We start from the raw sequence: 14,947 nt of genomic DNA, 5'->3' as shown, positions 1-14,947 counted from the left end.
AGTGGAAAAAAAAAGCCATTAATTTTTTAAAAATTGGATTGATGTATCTCTATGAAAGTTTATATTTTGCAGGACGAATTGGATTTGACACCGGTTCAGGAGTATATATAATTTATTAATTAGCTTTTATTATTCTTTGTAGAGAGAATGCAATAATAAAAACCCGCTATTACGCGATTTATTTTGGCTTTTTTCTTTCTCTATTTACTGTGTGGTAAACATAGCATGTTAAAGGGGACCTTCGTGGCGTATCAGCAGAATATGCCATTAAAGTGTGACAGATATGGGTCCCACCTCTGGAGTTTTGGCGCTCCCATCACTCCCAGTCTGGCTGCATGGTGTTAGTCAGGGATTGTCTAGACATACGGAAACAGACAAGCAGGCTGGGCTATGCTGTTTCTGAAACTCCGATAGACGTCAATGGGTGTTACTCGGGAGCTGCCAGAAACAGCATGGCTCGCTGTACTGCGCTGAAACACTCTAGTGAAGCCTGTTTTGCTGTTTCCATACGTTCTGATTAGAGATGAGCGAACGTACTTCGTTAAGGGTGATTTCGCAATAGAGCATCGCTATTTTCGAGTACCTGACTACTCGGGTGAAAAGATTCGGGGGGTTGCAGAGGGGGGTGGGGGGGGGGGAGAGCTCCCCCCTGTTCCCCACTGCTATCCTCCGCTCCACCACGCCGCTCCCCGAATCTTTTCATCTGAGTAGCCAGGTACTCGAAAATAGCGATGCTCTATTGCGAGTACGTTCGCTCATCTCTAGTTCTGATTCCTCTTCAGCCCGGTTGGAGGTGATGGAGGCCAGAAATAAAGCCATGTGATGGGACCCGCATCGGTCACACCTTCATGGTACATCGTCTCATATGGAAATACCCCTTTTACTCTATTATCTGGGTCCGTAAGTCCGTGGCAATATCAAATAAGTATGTTTTTTTTACATTTTAGTACTTTTATAAAATAAAAACATGGTTTATGGAAAAAAGTCATTTCCTTGTCAGTGCAATCCAAGAGCTATTATTATTCCATTAGCATAGCTCACTCACTTTTGGTGCACACAGCCAGGTATCAGTCAATCACTCCGACCCACAGCATGCAACTTGGTTAGAGACCGGTGTCATTTAGCCATTTCAACACCAGTTATAGGTCACATACCCACAATGGCTCCGACACTCCTATACCTCTCGGCTGTGTTGGACTGAAGTACCTAAAGGCCCACCAGTCAATAATTTTGGAGGCCCTCTGAAGAGCTACATGCGAATATTACCCGATTTCTGTTCCACAAATTCTAGTCCATCACATTCTCCATACATTAGAATGGAAAAGTTGCAGCATTTGCACCTGGTCACATCTCCACTTAAGTATATGGAAAATGCAGTGGGTTGTCGGTGGGTTCCAATTCACCCAATAAGTAAGTATCCCAGCGGTGGCATCTTTGGCATATTCTACAAAGGGCAAGATCATACTTGAGGGCCACAATACCGCAGAAGTGCACCAAGATGCATTTTTTGGCAAAATGGCACCATTTTCAAATAGAGTTGAATGGTTTTACAGGTAAATAGCTGTTTTACTTACGGAACTGTTTGCATTAACATCAATTTGTAAAGTGTGCCAATTTGCGGTAACGGTGTGTCAGTTTGCTAGCTAGCTGCACCAATACCTAGAGCAAGGTGATGTGTCCCAATAAACAAAATGAATGCACCTGTCATGGGGCCCTCGTAGCATAGCCCATAAAACAGTTCCATTCAGCTATACCACTTTACGCCGCAAACCAGTGTAATACGTGTTCAAGTGAGCCTGGCAGGGGTAGGCTGGCACGGGGGAAAGTGTTATAGGCTGCTTGCAAAACTCACAGTAACTTCCTGATGGATACACCTACATTAGGAGTCAGGACCTGACGTCCGGTCTGACACTGCATGTGAGTAAGACCGGACTCCCTTATGTGAGTGTGTCTGTAAGCTCTGAAGTTTGGCCCTATTATTAGTGCAGCCACTATGGGAGACCCAATTATTATTATTGAAGCAACTATGGAGAAACCCTATTGCTACTGGGGCCGCTATAGGGGATACTGTTACTACTGGAGCAATTAAGGGGGTCACTATTGCCATTGGGGACCTGTTAGTAATTGTGGCCACATTGGGCATTTTATTACTAAGTGGCACCACAGAGGTCCTATTACTTAGTGTGACCAGTATTTGAATCAGAAACGCTCTTTTCTCCTTAGGGAGAGCAATACTATAAACTAAGTGAGGAGACTCAAATGGCCACGCACGCTCCTCTGGGTAATATGCAAATAAGGGAGATGGAATAAATCCTCTACAGTGCCACCTATTGAAAGGCAGCATTCCTTCGAGTCAAAGTGGGACTTTTTATACAAGTCTTGTTACAATGACTGGGAATCAAAAGCAAAGCCAGACTCCATGTACATACAGCTGTTTCCGGGTTATTGCCCATCATCAGTGTACAGTAGGAGTCTGGCTTTTGCTAGTGAGAGGCCTGGGACAGGGGTCAGAAACGCTCTTTTCTCCTTAGGGAGAGCAATACTATAAACTAAGTGAGGAGACTCAAATGGCCACGCACGCTCCTCTGGGTAATATGCAAATAAGGGAGATGGAATAAATCCTCTACAGTGCCACCTATTGAAAGGCAGCATTCCTTCGAGTCAAAGTGGGACTTTTTATACAAGTCTTGTTACAATGACTGGGAATCAAAAGCAAAGCCAGCTACTGTAGCGTTTCTGACCCCTGTCCCAGGCCTCTCACTAGCAAAAGCCAGACTCCTACTGTACACTGATGATGGGCAATAACCCGGAAACAGCTGTATGTACATGGAGTCTGGCTTTCCTTTTGATTCCCAGTCATTGTAACAAGACTTGTATAAAAAGTCCCACTTTGACTCAAAGGAATGCTGCCTTTCAATAGGTGGCACTGTAGAGGATTTATTCCATCTCCCTTATTTGCATATTACCCAGAGGAGCGTGCGTGGCCATTTGAGTCTCCTCACTTAGTTTATAGTATTGCTCTCCCTAAGGAGAAAAGAGCGTTTCTGACCCCTGTCCCAGGCCTCTCACTAGCAAAAGCCAGACTCCTACTGTACACTGATGATGGGCAATAACCCGGAAACAGCTGTATGTACATGGAGTCTGGCTTTGCTTTTGATTCCCAGTCATTGTAAGAAGACTTGTATAAAAAGTCCCACTTTGACTCGAAGGAATGCTGCCTTTCAATAGGTGGCACTGTGGAGGATTTATTCCATCTCCCTTATTTGCATATTACCCAGAGGAGCGTGCGTGGCCATTTGAGTCTCCTCACTTAGTTTATAGTATATAGTTGCTCTCCCTAAGGAGAAAAGAGCGTTTCTGACCCCTGTCCCAGGCCTCTCACTAGCAAAAGCCAGACTCCTACTGTACACTGATGATGGGCAATAACCCGGAAACAGCTGTATGTACATGGAGTCTGGCTTTGCTTTTGATTCCCAGTCCAGTATTTGAATTGCACGCATATAATTCCAATACATTGATTTTCGCTGTTACACTCACACTAGTGTTTTTTTCATTGGGTAGAACACGCAAGGTTAAAAAGAACGCAGCATGTTCTAGCCTACCTTGCATGTGATATAGCCCTATCGTTCTCTATGGGTGTATACTAAACACTGTACTTATGCAATTCCACTGCATATGTACAGCATTTATGTACGTCGCTAAGCAACAGAGCGGGAACTGTAAAAAAAATAAATCAGGAAGCGATACACTGTCATACACATTTAGAAAGCTGTGTCAAGATAAGACCGAAAACAGAACCCACGATACCATCAAGCGGTTCATCTGGCACACATAGTTGACTGGCATAGGCCCTCAAACAATGGATTACCATAGAACAAGCGGCCACTTCCATTTCTCTGTTGGTGCTCCCTTGAATCCAGGAGCGGATTCCATTGGAGTCGGTCCAGCACCCCACCATCGGTCCCACCCTGGGAACAGCATTCAAAGTATTCACATGGCCAGATATTGCTCCCAAACCCTCCCCAATGTTGCCGGTCCTAGGGAATTCCATATTCCCACCGGGTCACGAGAGCAAGACCTTCCGCCTCTGGTTCCAGGAAGGGAAATTTAGAGCTGCCCACTTCTTCATGGAAGGCCAATGGCTAACAACGGACATTCTGGTTAGGTTAGCAGACCCCTCCCCAATACCATTTTGGGAGATAATACAACTGAGACACTTTCTCAGATCCCTGCCTCACCCCAGCGCATTCACTCTCACAAAAACCCAATTCAAATTAATCTGTAGCACTGAAGGGCCCTCCAGACATACTCTGTCACGCCTATACAACATTCTCAATTCCCAATCCGGTCTGCACTCACCGTGTTTCGTACAGAGATGGGAAGAGGACCTTAAAATTACCCTTTCCCCATCGGAAAGAGAAAAGATTCACACACACTCCTCATCAATATCCAGCAAGATACAGGAATCTGGGTACAAAGTGGTCTCACGTTGGTACAGGGTGCCCTCCCGTTTACACAAGATATACCCCTCGGTCTCGCCTCTGTTCGAGATGTGAATCTGAACAGGGAACTTTTCTGCATGTCTTTTGGGACTGTCCCAATGCTGACGGCTTCTGGGCGGAGGTCTGGGGGATTACTTCCAAATTTACACAATACTCAATTCCTAAAACACCAGCTTTCCTTCTATTACATCACAACACGATCCCCTTATCGGTATACAAGAAATCAATAGTACGACACTTGGTTGGCACGGCAAGGTCCTGTAGCCCAAGACTATGGCGGCAGACCACCCCTCCCACGGTGGCGTTATGGCTCAACGCAATGCAGGGGCTAATGGAGATGGAGGACCTTACAGCGACACTCAGAGGAACCCAAGAAAACTTCACAAAGACATGGTACTACTGGCTGGAGTTCCAAGGCTCGGCGGAATACCGGATGCTCCTAAACTCCAACAACCAAAGGTTACAGAATCCCTACCCCCCCTTGTGTCTGAACCCCTACTGTACTTTCCTGTTTTTGTTTTTCATATTCAGCCGTTAAATATGTTTGCAGTTAATTGTGTTAGGTTCTGATATACTTGAGACCAGAAACATAAGAATTTGAAGCAAAGCAAGAGCTCCATCTTAAGTGGCATACATGAAGAACTGACTTATTTTAAATAGCAGATGGCTCGAGTCACCCAGGTTGTGCACACACTTGCTCATCAGTCCAAATGAAAAGTGAAATCGACAAGGAAATTAAAGAGCCCTTTATTGTTTCTCAGAGATTTGTATGCTCTTGTCTGCTGTACGTATTTGTTATCTGAAATTTGACTACGGTTAATTGTAATTGAATTGAAAATGAGAAATAAAGAATTAAACAGGAAAAAAAAAATCTGTGTCATACGCAGTAATACACCGGTGCACACAGCGTTTTACCACAGCCTTGTGTTATTCCGGCCTTCGAGAAACACTTGCAATGAAATCCAAGGTGTATCAAAACATTTAACAGTAGAATGTAAGGGCAGCTGCCCATGATCTCGAGCTGGAGACATACTGAAGAAGCAACAAGACACTGACGCACAAGAAAATCAGCGATATAATGTTTAAAATAGAAGATTTGTGTTTTGGAATGTCCAAATCAGAGTTCTGAACTTAACGATATGGAGATACAGTACTGTGGTGAGACCAGAAGAGGGCTGTGTACACAGGGCATCAGAGAAATAGTGATGAACTGAAACATTTGTAGGGACAAATGGTCCAAAATACCTCCTTGTCGTACAAATCTAATTTGCAGCTACAGGAAACATTTGGTGGAGGTGATTGTTCTAAAGAGGAATCTACAGATTAAAATTCTAGAGCTGAAAACCAAGTGCGCAGAATCATTTGTGCATGAAGTCATAAGCTGTTCATGTACACGTAATCACTTAGGCCAGTAATTGGCTGCAGCGGCCATGTGAAGCATGAATGGCATGTAACTGCTACAGGATTTTCCGGGACTGGCGTGGCTTAGAGCAGGAGTGGTGGCATTGGAGCGCTGGGACTTTTTAAAATGGTGAGTATAGGTACTGTAGCAGGGCAGTATCAGAATGGCCTATAGAATGTGCTAAACGGGCATTCTGATAACTGAAAAAGAGAGAGAAAGGGTTAACACCCTTGGTGTAGCAGGAATCACTTACAACTGAGGCTGTATTCTCACGAGTGCATGTCAACCGCCGTTTTCACGGTGGGCCGTTATATGCTACTTTGGGAGAGGAAAATCTGGTGAACGGGCGTACAATTCAAATGTTTGTGCGCCTGTTCAGAGGGCCTGGTGAGCTCGGCGCATTTGCGCATTGCCCATTTCCCCTCCCTCCCCATCGCAGGCTTACCTCTCGTTCCTCCCCGCTTGTTCTGTGCAATGAAAGGGAGGGAGACGAGGACGTAGATAAGCGCCGGTCCACCTCGCCTCCTCCCATTGATGGCTATGGGGAGAGGGTGGGTGCTTAGCTCCACCCACATCCTGCCCCTTGTCCATAGCTATCAACGGGAGGAGGCGGGACAGACTGACACAGCTCCACCCCTGTCCCACCCCCTCTCATTGCACAGAACAAGCAAGGAGGAACGAGAGGTGAGCCTGCACGGGGGGAGGAGAACAGATGGAGGAAGTTTAGCAGCCACGTTGCAAAACTCCTTCCCACCTACGGCCGCTGCCATGGGCTCCCATAAGAGCCCATACAGCAGCCAATGTATTCCGGCTCAGAAGACAGTTCCAGGACTATCTCTTGGCCGCGACGTAAAAACGCCCAGCGCTATATTAGCTTGGCTGGGCATTTTTACGTCTCAGAAATACACCCATGTGATATGATGCATTGAAATCCAATGCATCAGATCACAGCGCATATCGGCCGGCCGTGAAAATGGCTTACCGATATGCGCTCGTGGAAAAAAGGCCTGAGATGTATATAAGAGTTTTTGCCAGAATCAGGAGAGGAGGAGGGACCGCGCAGCAGAGCTGAGGTGCTGCGGGCTGGTGGTCTAGCAAAAACTCAAGTCTAACAGGGGCGACAACCGTGGACTCACACCCAAGTTGGGGCAGACAGGCCTTGAGTCAGACAGTGACAACAAACTTTGACTCACACCCAGGTGGGGTGCATATGGACTGTGTTTTACGATTGCTGTGATGATTAATAAACGCTGGCCGGTACCAGATAAAGAAATCCACATCTCCTGAGCAGTTTCTGTGGATGTTGTGGCCATTCTGGGTTAAAAGGTGGGTGATCTGCAGACAAGTGTACCCCACCTTGTTACATATGCTGGAAGATGCGCTGGAACAACATGCAGTGGCGCACAAAGAGCAAAGCATGCAAAGTGGATGTCTTCTGTGAGCAGTGCTGCTGCAGGCAGTGGTTAGAGAGCCGGTAGGCTGAAGATGCGGTCGCCTTCTGAACAGGGCCCAGGGCTGCCTTAGCAGACTACCTATCAAGCCGTCCTCGTCGGGACTGCCTGTCAAATCGCAGTATGATGTAAAGCTATAACTCTTTTATTTTTCTTTACGTGGCCAACTGTAGTTTCCATTGGTGCCATTTTTGGGTACATAGACTATATTGTAAAAGTTTTATTAATTTATTTATGATAGCTGGGAGAGAAAACACATTAACCCATTCCCGCTGCAGGGCGTAAGTTTACGTCCTGGGAGCGGGATACTTCCCGCAACAGGGCGTAAACTTACGTCCTGGAGATAGCGCGGGATCACATATGATCCAGCGCTATCCCGCAGCGGGAGACGGCTGTCAGTCACAGCCGGCGTCTCGCTGCAGCAGCGGGGGGACATCGGAGATGCGCCCGCCACTTTTAACCCCTTCCCTGCCGCGATCTAAGTAGATCGCGGCAGGGGAACTCGCGATGTCATCGCGAGAGCCCGGCCTGTCACCATGGCACCAGACACTGGCGTCCTGTATTGCCTATGCCTGAGATCGCTGTATGAGCGATAAGGCATGGGAGAGCAGTAGCTCTGCCATGCCTTATACCAGCGATCATCAGGGCAGTGGTTAAAGTCCCTCAGAGGGACACAAACAGTGTGAAAAAAAGAAAGATTTAAAAAATGAATTTAAAAAAATGTAAAAAAAAAGAGTAAAAAAACCATTTTTTATGCTTTTTCTCAGATTAGCATAAAAAAAGGTAAAAAAAAAATAAAACCCCACATATTTGGTATAGTCGCATCCGTAACGATGCGTACAATAAATTGCACATGCTTTTGATTGTGCACCGAAAAAAACGCTAAAAAAAAAGCTAAAAAACTGAGGCAAAATGCTCATTTTTAGCATTTTGCCTCACTAAAAACGCAATAAAAGTGATCAAAAAAGTCGTATGTACGCTAAAATGGTACCAATAAAATCTACAGCTCGTCTCGCAAAAAATAAGCCCTCATAGAGCTCTGTACATCAAAAAATAAAAAAGTTACTTGACTTTGAATGCAGCAATTTAGAATAGAAAAAAGATTTCCAAAAAAAAGGGTTTTTATTGCAGAAAAGTGGGAAAACCTAAAAAAAATGTTAGAATTTTGGTATCGTTGTAACCGTACCGGTCTGCAGAAAAAATGGAAAGTCTCATTTATGCTGCATGATTAACGGTGTAAAAAAAAAATAAAAAAATCTATGGCAGAATTGATGCGTTTTCTCTCTCTGCTATCATTAAAAAAAAATTAAAAAATTTACAATATAGTCTATGTACCCAAAATTGGCATCGATAAAAACTACAGTTCGCCACGCAAAAAACAAGCCCTCATACGGCCGCGTCCACGGAAAAATAAAAAAGTTATGGCTTTTGAAAAATGGAGATGGAAAAATACCAAAAAATCGCTTGGTCCTCAACGCCAAAATAGGCCATGTCATGAAGGGGTTAATACTGCCATAGATTTTATTGTTTTTTTTGGGGGGGGGGGGGGATTTACAGCGTTAATCATGCAGCATAAATGACAATACATTTTTTTCTGCGGGTTGGTACGACTACAACACCAAAATTCTTTTTTTTTTTTGTTTTACCACTTTTCCGCAATAAAAACCCTTTTTTGTTAAAATAATTTTTTTCTAAATCGCTGTATTTTAAAAGTCCTATAACTTTTTTTTCATGTTTCTATAGATGCAGCTCTTTTGAGAACTTATTTTTTAAGAGCTGAGCTGTAGTTTTGAGGTGGGTACAATTTAGGGGCACATATGGCTTTTTGATCACTTTTATTGCATTTCTTGGGAGACAAAACAAAAAAAATAAGCATTTTGCCTCAGTTTATTTATTTATTTTTTACACTTTTTGCCATGCAGGATAAAAAGCATGTTTAATTTGTTGTATGCCAACGCAAAGATAGATATAAAAGTCCTCCTTTATTCCATATAATCAAGTGCAACGCGTTTCATCGCATATAGCGACTTTCTCAAGCACAGTGCTGCATCCCCATTACCCAGGCACTGACTCCTGAGCACAGGAGCGTGCGACCGGAGCCAATGTCTGGGACCCCGGCAGCCAGGAGAGGTCACCAAGACGGGGCTCCCCTGCGCCGCACCCGATCAGCTCGGGTGATAGGATCGGTGGTGCGGGCACGGAGACCCCAAGAGCAGACGGTCCTGACAGAAGCATGACATTAGGAAGGTAGATGGGGTTCATCTGTACTGTTGTAAGGTGGTCAGGTAGAAATAGTCATATACAAAACTTTTAGATATTAAAGGAGATGTCTCGAGGAAGCAGTGAATTTTTTTTTTTGCCCAGTCCCCCTAATTAAGCAAACATTACTAAGCCCCCCTGTAAATGACTTTTCTAGCTGGTTTGTACTTACCGTTCCAGCGTTTCAGCAACTTATAAAAGTTTCCCCAAGATGGCCGCCGGCTCTTTTCCCGTCGCTTGCTGCAGCCCGACGTGCGCGCTCCCGAGACGCTACCAGCTGTGTCTCCATGGCAACCGGACGCCCCGCAGCCGCCGACCGGACCCACCGCAGCCGCCAACCAGTCACCCACCGCCAGGCAGCAGGTAACCGGCGCTAGCCCCCGGCTCCCCAGTGCTACGCTCCCGGCTCCCCAGCGCTAGACCCTCAGCCCAGGTGAAGGCCCCGGAGCCCAGCGCTAGGTTCCGGAGCCTAGCGCTAGGTTCCGGAGCCCAGGTGAAGGCCCCGGAGCCCAGCGCTAGGTTCCGGAGCCTAGCGCTAGGTTCCGGAGCCCAGGTGAAGGCCCCGGAGCCCAGCGCTAGGTTCCGGAGCCCAGGTGAAGGCCCCGGAGCCCAGCGCTAGGTTCCGGAGCCCACGTGAAGGCCCCGGAGCCCAGCGCTAGGTTCCGGAGCCCAGGTGAAGGCCCCGGAGCCCAGCGCTAGGTTCCGGAGCCCAGCGCTGGGCTCCGGGGCCTTCACCTGTCAGTGAACATCACCCCCGACCCATCACTTACCTGGGCGGCTTCTCGGGACAGCTGGACACCTGGGCGGCTTCTCGGGACGGCAGCTCCAGTTTCTGCACCTTCCTCCAACAGAGGATGGTACAGAATGGCCGCTCCAGCGCGCTCCCGAGCAGTGACAGCTCGTCTGCGCATGCGCAGAAGAGCTGTAGCGGGGAGCACACTGAAGCGGCTCGTGCTGAAAGGAGAAGACCGGACTGCGCAAGCGCGTCTAAAAAAGCAAGCTGCCAGCGAATTTAGACGGAAGCATGGAGACGGGGACGCTAGCAACGGAGCAGGTAAGTGGAATAACTTCTGAATGGCTCATATTTAATGCACGATGTACATTACAAAGTGCATTAATATGGCCATACGGAAGTGTATACCCCCACTTGGTTTCGCGAGACAACCCCTTTAAGGTGGAATATTAGATACCAAAAATCTCAAAACCCCAAAGCACATTTTATATAAGCGGATTAACAAGTGTATCCTGAGAATTTGAACCATTTTGATCATTTCTTTTTTTTTTTTTTATTTGGGTAGTTGATAAATACTGTAAATCCACAATTTATATTCGGATCTACTACCAGGTCAACAACTTTGTGGTTTTTTTTTCAGATCTGTTGGTTCTGCCTCTCACTCTGCAGCTTCTTCCTCTTCTTTCCTCCATAGTCTGCTGTGGGCAGTAAGTCACCTTATTAGTGAGCTGACCCATGTTGAGCTGAACATTATCATTATTTCAGAGTGAATGAAGTACAGAAAGTAAGATATATTAATTACAAAGTTTCTTCTATTCACTTCTACTATTGCTTTATGTTGAGTCTATTGCCAGTATAGTGCTTATTCAGTTAACTAATTTGTATTATGACTTGACGTAAAAGCAGCTAAATTCAAATGATCAAAACTAGAGATGAGCCAGAACACTCGTTCGAGCATTAGGGTACTCGAGATGCTCGTTACTCGAGACGAGCACCACACGGCATTCCACTCAATTCCATTTCCTTCCCCGCATGTTTAGCGCCATTTTCTAGCCAATAGACATGCGGATAAAGACTTGATAAAGACTCCACTGAGTCGAAATGTCATTGTTTTTCTGCGCTGGGAGGAATAAAGATTCTTTATTTGCACCTACACTGCTGCCATCTCTACTACTTTTTGGATTTGCTGTAAACTTGGTCTGCTTTGGATCCATACCTTTTGTTGGCTTTGCAGAATATTTGTCCGGCCCTTATGGGTGAATAATGTGCTGTTGCCATTTAATGCGTGTTCTTTGATAAATACTTCTGCTACAGAAATGTTACAGGGGTCTGCCTACACCTTTGCTACAGGAATGTTACTGGGGTCTGTCTATACTTTTACTACAGAAATGTTACTGGAGTCTGTCTATACTTCTGCTACAGAAATGTTACAGGGGTCTGTCTATACTTTTACTACAGAAATGTTACTGGGGTCCGCCTCTACTTTTACTACAGAAATGTTACTGGGGTCTGCCTATACTTCTGCTACAGAACTGTTACTGGGGTCTGCCTATACCTTTGCTACAGGAATGTTATTGGGGTCTGCCTATACTTCTGCTACAGGAATGTTACAGGGGTCTGCCTATACTTCTGCTACAGAAATGTTACAGGGGTCTGTCTATACTTTTACTACAGAAATGTTACTGGGGTCCGCCTCTACTTTTACTACAGAAATGTTACTGGGGTCCGCCTCTACTTTTACTACAGAAATGTTACTGGGGTCCGCCTCTACTTTTACTACAGTAATGTTACTGGGGTCTGCCTATACCTTTGCTACAGGGATGTTATTGGCGTCTGCCTATACTTCTGCTACAGAAATGTTACAGGGGTCTGCCTATACCTTTGCTACTGGAATGTTACTGGGGTCTGCCTTTACTTCTGCTACAGAAATGTTACAGGGGTCTGTCTGTACTTTTACTACAGAAATGTTACTGGAGCCTGCTTATACTTCTGCTACAGAAATGTTACAGGGGTCTGCCTCTACTTTTACTACAGAAATGTTACAGGGGTCTGCCTATACTTCTGCTGCAGAAATGTTACTGGGGTCTGCCTATACTTCTGCTACAGAAATGTTACAGGGGTCTGCCTATACTTTTACTACAGAAATGTTACTGGGGTCCGCCTCTACTTTTACTACAGAAATGTTACTGGGGTCTGCCTATACTTCTGCTACAGAACTGTTACTGGGGTCTGCCTATACCTTTGCTACAGGAATATTATTGGGGTCTGCCTATACTTCTGCTACAGGAATGTTACAGGGGTCTGCCTATACCTTTGCTACAGGAATGTTATTGGGGTCTGCCTATACTTCTGCTACAGAAATGTTACAGGGGTCTGCCTATACCTTTGCTACTGGAATGTTACTGGGGTCTGCCTTTACTTCTGATACAGAAATGTTACAGGGGTCTGTCTATACTTCTGCTACAGAAATGTTACTGGGGCCTGCTTATACTTCTGCTACAGAAATGTTACTGGGGCCTGCTTATACTTCTGCTACAGAAATGTTACAGGGGTCTGCCTATACTTTTACTACAGAAATGTTACTGGGGTCCGCCTCTACTTTTACTACAGAAATGTTACTGGGGTCCGCCTCTACTTTTACTACAGAAATGTTACTTGGGTCCGCCTCTACTTTTACTACAGAAATGTTACTGGGGTCTGCCTATACTTCTGCTACAGAAATGTTACTGGGGCCTGCTTATACTTCTGCTACAGAAATGTTACTGGGGCCTGCTTATACTTCTGCTACAGAAATGTTACAGGGGTCTGCCTATACTTTTACTACAGAAATGTTACTGGGGTCCGCCTCTACTTTTACTACAGAAATGTTACTGGGGTCCGCCTCTACTTTTACTACAGAAATGTTACTTGGGTCCGCCTCTACTTTTACTACAGAAATGTTACTGGGGTCTGCCTATACTTCTGCTACAGAAATGTTACAGGGGTCTGTCTCTATTTTTACTACAGAAATGTTACTGGGGTCCGCCTCTACTTTTACTACAGTAATGTTACTGGGGTCTGCCTATACCTTTGCTACAGGGATGTTATTGGCGTCTGCCTATACTTCTGCTACAGAAATGTTACAGGGGTCTGCCTATACCTTTGCTACTGGAATGTTACTGGGGTCTGCCTTTACTTCTGCTACAGAAATGTTACAGGGGTCTGTCTGTACTTTTACTACAGAAATGTTACTGGAGCCTGCTTATACTTCTGCTACAGAAATGTTACAGGGGTCTGCCTCTACTTTTACTACAGAAATGTTACAGGGGTCTGCCTATACTTCTGCTGCAGAAATGTTACTGGGGTCTGCCTATACTTCTGCTACAGAAATGTTACAGGGGTCTGCCTATACTTTTACTACAGAAATGTTACTGGGGTCCGCCTCTACTTTTACTACAGAAATGTTACTGGGGTCCGCCTCTACTTTTACTACAGAAATGTTACTTGGGTCCGCCTCTACTTTTACTACAGAAATGTTACTGGGGTCTGCCTATACTTCTGCTACAGAAATGTTACAGGGGTCTGTCTGTACTTTTACTACAGAAATGTTACTGGAGCCTGCTTATACTTCTGCTACAGAAATGTTACAGGGGTCTGCCTCTACTTTTACTACAGAAATGTTACTGGGGTCTGCCTATACCTTTGCTACAGGGATGTTATTGGCGTCTGCCTATACTTCTGCTACAGAAATGTTACAGGGGTCTGCCTATACCTTTGCTACTGGAATGTTACTGGGGTCTGCCTTTACTTCTGCTACAGAAATGTTACAGGGGTCTGTCTGTACTTTTACTACAGAAATGTTACTTGGGTCCGCCTCTACTTTTACTACAGAAATGTTACTGGGGTCTGCCTATACTTCTGCTACAGAAATGTTACAGGGGTCTGTCTCTATTTTTACTACAGAAATGTTACTGGGGTCCGCCTCTACTTTTACTACAGTAATGTTACTGGGGTCTGCCTATACCTTTGCTACAGGGATGTTATTGGCGTCTGCCTATACTTCTGCTACAGAAATGTTACAGGGGTCTGCCTATACCTTTGCTACTGGAATGTTACTGGGGTCTGCCTTTACTTCTGCTACAGAAATGTTACAGGGGTCTGTCTGTACTTTTACTACAGAAATGTTACTGGAGCCTGCTTATACTTCTGCTACAGAAATGTTACAGGGGTCTGCCTCTACTTTTACTACAGAAATGTTACAGGGGTCTGCCTATACTTCTGCTGCAGAAATGTTACTGGGGTCTGCCTATACTTCTGCTACAGAAATGTTACAGGGGTCTGCCTATACTTTTACTACAGAAATGTTACTGGGGTCCGCCTCTACTTTTACTACAGAAATGTTACTGGGGTCCGCCTCTACTTTTACTACAGAAATGTTACTTGGGTCCGCCTCTACTTTTACTACAGAAATGTTACTGGGGTCTGCCTATACTTCTGCTACAGAAATGTTACAGGGGTCTGTCTGTACTTTTACTACAGAAATGTTACTGGAGCCTGCTTATACTTCTGCTACAGAAATGTTACAGGGGTCTGCCTCTACTTTTACTACAGAAATGTTACT

This window comes from Eleutherodactylus coqui, chromosome 5, assembly GCF_035609145.1.
Source record: "Eleutherodactylus coqui strain aEleCoq1 chromosome 5, aEleCoq1.hap1, whole genome shotgun sequence".
NCBI classification, from domain to species: domain Eukaryota; kingdom Metazoa; phylum Chordata; class Amphibia; order Anura; family Eleutherodactylidae; genus Eleutherodactylus; species Eleutherodactylus coqui.
This window is presented reverse-complemented; position numbering follows the sequence as displayed.